Genomic DNA, 5000 nt, shown 5'->3' with positions numbered 1-5000 from the left:
CACTGTAATGCATACCGCATCTCACAAAAACATCATATTTCACTCTGATATTATAGAAAACAAAAAGAGTTTTGTGTTAAAGGAAAACCAGTGTTTAGGAGCATTATGATTTTTCTAAGCACGTTTCTCTTCTGTATTCTCATGACTGCCACTAATGTGTTTTATATTACTCAGTAAAGGCAGTACATGTATTAACGTTCAATTTAACTCAACTTTTTTACATTTATTTCTACAGTTATTTTCACAGTCTTGCAATGTTGCGAAGCAGCTTTACAGACATTTTAGAACCATCTGTAGACATGAAGAACTGTAGAAGTGAAGCAGTGTAGAAATATAAATAAAAGTGTGGGTTTGTTTTCAGAATTGTTTTTAAAATAGTGATCATATATTTTTCTTTTTCTTCGTCGTGTGTGTGTGTGTGTGTGTGTGTGTGTGTGTGTGTGTGTGTGTGTGTGTGTTAACACAACACGTCTCTTTTCCTGTGACTTTGATAAAAACTGACACTGATGTTGTTGAAAGCGTCACTTCAGGGGTTACGAATGAACACTGATTCTTATGTGCTATTGAAAATATCATCATCTATCAGAAACGCTTCACTGCCGTGTGTGTGTGTGTTCCTCTCTGTCGGTTATGAGTGGCATAACTCACTGTTGCCGTGACGCACAGTCCTGTGTCTTCCTGTCATTCAAAGCCCCTGGTGACCAATCAGAGCTGGAGGGGAAATGAAGGACCGCCCACACAGGGAAATATTTCTCTACACTGACTGTGATGTATGATGAATGTTCAGCACAGATCATACCAGTCTCTCTTTCTCTTGTCTCCTGTAATGTGTGTTTGTTTGGTCTCTTTAGGTTCAGTTGTGTGTTTGTTGTGCCGATGCCTCACGTTGGGTAGTTTAAAGTGCTTTCTTTGAATGAGGTTGAGTTTGTTTGGTGTCAGTCTGGTTTTAGTGATCAGTCGTTGTTCAGAAAAGCTCCAGTGAACTGTGTGAGTCTGTCTCTGTGGGACTGCTTGATATGTTGGTTTAAGGTCTTTGCACATACTGTCCGAAATGTGAAATGAGGTCGTATTTATTTTTTATCATGCGGAAATTTCGGACTCAATGTGCAATGGCTTTTAGTCTGGATGTGCTTTAGCGACTTCATTCATTTCATGGGCTTCAAAAGGCTGTGAACGATGTCGATATTTCTGCTTGACATTCTTTTCTCAGATGGTCATAAGAGCTATATAAACATCCATATTCTATACAGTTCCTCCAGTCGTTGCTATTTTGCGCTTGCTGACTACAAAGTCAACGTAATGTCACATGTTTTCCTTTATAATTTGTTGTTTTACTGCAAAATAATCACAGAAATGAAGAATACGATAATGGTATACGGTACGATAATACCTCGGTGTAATGCCAGCTGTACAATATTTATCGCAATATATTTAAAAAGACAAATGTAGACTTGTAAGAAAGTGTTGTAGGTGTTTAATAAGCAATTCTTGAACATTGCACTGATGTAAATGAAGCATGTCATATCCTGTCCTCTTTTCTTGATCCTCCGATCATAACTGTTGCTTTGAGGTATGAGGTACAGTATGAGATGAGTCAAACGACTTCAAACTTCCTCTTATAAAATAAAACCTTGACAGAGGTAACATCTATTATATTGTTCAACATTCTCTACGTATCGTTTCATACAGTCATGTGACCACCATAATACTGAGACAGTTTTGCCGTTGAGATACCACGAAATTGATCATATTCCAATGCACCCAAAACAATAAAATACCTGAATAGCACTTAAAGCACTGTTTGTATCTTTATGCTGTAACTTATTTGTACTTCTATGTCATGTTTGCTAGTTCTTATTTTATTATTAACTTTTTACTTGATTATTTAAAAGAATGAAGTATTGTAACTTAAAATGAGCATTTTCTTTTTTTTACAGTATATGTTTAAGTATTTAGAAGGATAAGAACATCACAATTTTTTCAGAAATTACCACTAAAAAGTACATTTCAATTGGAAAAATCAGGAAAAAATCAATTTTATTAGATTTCTACATATGTAACAATTTTATTAAGGAGTTAAATTGAACTGAATTTGTTTTATGTGTTTGTGTGCATTATGTTCAGCACTGAAAACCCTGAGGCTTCATGTCAACATCTTGTGAACTAACACGTTTGGATAGAATCTCCAATACAGTTCATTTTTTGTCAGAAGTTTTTGCAGCCAGTGTTGATTTTATGCTTTAAATGGAAAGTTGGAAACGGACATATTTGTCAGTCGTTTGGACCCTGCTGCAGTTGATATCAAAGCGTGTTTTGTTTTAGAAGTAAGTGATGGTGAGCTGAGATGTGTGGAGAATATGGTGCTGCTGTATGTGATGTCTGTGGTCGGGTTGTGTGTGTCGGGATGAAGGTCCGACACTGTTGCTCTTTTAAAAGAGAAGGATGTGCTTTAGACAGAGATGTTTGCTGAGCTTTGATGTGTGCGAGACTGTTTGCACTCTTAACCCGGCGACGGACACCACCCACATCTGTCCATTCACGTGTACAATGAGCAGCAATGGAGAGGAACCTTTGTTGACCGTTCCGAGCCAACGACACGACGCCTCACTCCAACCAGAAGAAAGTAGAAATGAAAGAGCCAAAGGCAGGTTCAGGAGGGCTTCTGGAGAGGGGGATTATCCCTTATTTAGGGTTTAAAATCATCCGTGGTGGGAATGTGTTGGGATTATTGTGGAGTGGGTGGGAACAGGGCAGTGGGTAATGGTAATGAGGGCAGAGGGATGAACTTCAGTCGGCTGACAATACGCTCTGAAAAGATTCTCTATAGCACAAACTATAATGTGATAAGTATACCCATCCTATAGATATGTGTGCATAGATGCCACATTTAACCTCTTCAGACACGGTCGCCATCTTGAATCGGTCAACATTTCAGCTGCTGTCGTCTCTTACGCTTTTAAAAAGAAAGTGCTGGGTAGTATAAGGTAACTACATGGAATAAGTTTAGGTTTAGGGGTAGGTTCAGGGTTAGTACCCAGTTATTATATTTTCTGTAATAAGTACACACTGTAAAACTTTGCTGTAATTTCGCAGCAGGTTTGCCAGTAACTTACTGTAGATTTAATGTACAATTTGGTTTTAAGCATAAACGCGCATTTTTCTTTCATAAAACAAGACTAAATATCTTGGGTCACTTTTCTTGTTGTAAATGTATCGTAATTTAAGAAGTTTTAAATATTTTTCCTGAAAACAAGAGAAAAATGCTTCGGAAGAATGTCATTTTTTGCGGTGTTGATGTGCTATGCCAGTCTCTTGTTACTCATTTTGAATCTCAAAAGTCGAAGTTTCTTAATTTTGATTAAAGTAATTGAAAACAGTACTAATTGGAAAGCATATTAAGTAATAATTAAATCTACATTAAGTTTCTGATAAACCTGCTGCAAAAACTACAGTAGAGTTTTACAGTGCACAGTATGTACATGGGAAACAGGACTGTTAAATAAAGTGCTACCGGTACCGCTATAGATTACGGCCCGCATTGTACCGCATAATTAAACAGAATTTACAGCGTAACAATAATGGACCTCGACAGTACATATCTGTAGATAAAGGAGAACAATATGTCAAGTTTGGGGAATAAAGAAGTCAGGAAATTCAAAAAGATATTTCTACTGTAGGTATTTTAAAACTAAGGGGTAACTATTTTAATATAACGTGGTATCCATGACCTGCTGTATGCTATACAACAATCTTAGCGTGAACATTTGTGTAATCACAATGTACCCGTAAATAATCTACTGTGGATATTAATTGAGTAACGGGGTTCTTATTTGATTATTATAGCAAACATGAAACAAAGGGAAATGATGTGTTCAGTTTTTGCAACAGCACGAATAAAGCACGCAGACTGTGAACTGTACATTTTTTTAAGTTTTAAAACTTAAGTTTTAACTTTAGGATTCATTTTTATTTGATTGATTTTAGGATTGTCAGTCACAAATATTTTCTTTTAATAATGAGTTATTTTGATGAGTTTTCATGTGTAAAATGTGCAAAATCAGTGTTGATCTTTTGAGACTATAGTCAAGTAGTTTATATGGCATGCAGTTCCCTCATAAATATTTGTTTATTTTTCTTACTCTTACCCCGTTATTCCCCAAACTTGACATATTGTTCCCCTTTATCTACAGATATGTACTGTAGAGGTACATTACGGACGTAATCTAAAGCGTTACCTAGTTATTTGTCTTTTGTGTTTTTGATCTGTGCTACCCCATATATAAAACTGATAGGTCTGCTTTCATTCTGTATGTTGCTGTAGACACATATAGACACACACACACGCACACACACACACACACACACACACACTCTGTGACCTCTCCTCATACCACCTGTCTGATAGGGATGGACAGTAATGGACAGCTGGACGTCTTCTGGTCAGGTGTGTGTGTGTGTGTGTGTGTGTGTGTGTGTGTGTGTGTGTGTGTGTGTGTGTGTGTGTGTGTGTGTGTGTGTGTGTGTGTGTGTGTGTGTGTGTGTGCGCGCTGAAGGCCGGTCTGTCTGAGGTGTGTTTTGTAAACAGGTGGACAGAAGCAGCTGTGCGTCCGTATGTTCTTCACCTGCTGCTCTGATATCTGCTTTTCTGTGAAATCATGTATCATACATGTTTGTTTGTTTTGAAGAATGAAGTGTTGTATCTATTACAGTCAGATCCGGTGTGAGTTTCTGTGTTCATTCGCTGCACTGAGATTTTCTTCATCTGTTATATAGAGCTATTCACGCTCAAATCTAAATTCTGTCTCCTCACGTGTTTGTGTGCGAGTCTTTCTTCAGTGGAACACAAGAGAAGATATTTAGAGAAATGTCTCTGTGGTTTTGTGTTTGTACAATGGAAGACAATGGAGTTCAGTGTTGTTTGACGATCAACATTCTTCAAAATATCTTCTGTTGTGTTCTGATGAAGAAAGAAACTCGCACAGGTTTGACATGACGTGAGA

The 5000-nt window shown here is 37.4% G+C and overlaps 1 protein-coding gene across 1 annotated transcript in view; it reads left to right on the top strand.

Moving 5' to 3' along the window:
• The window catches only part of LOC130550034 (caseinolytic peptidase B protein homolog), an 18294-nt gene that overhangs the window by 4878 nt on the left and 8416 nt on the right, over positions 1-5000 (top strand). The window lies entirely within an intron of this gene.

The sequence above is a fragment of the Triplophysa rosa genome, unplaced genomic scaffold, assembly GCF_024868665.1.
Source record: "Triplophysa rosa unplaced genomic scaffold, Trosa_1v2 scaffold221_ERROPOS574315+, whole genome shotgun sequence".
Taxonomy (NCBI): Eukaryota; Metazoa; Chordata; class Actinopteri; order Cypriniformes; family Nemacheilidae; genus Triplophysa; species Triplophysa rosa.
Note: the sequence above shows the minus strand (reverse complement) of the source record. Positions and strands in the feature narration are given on the sequence as shown.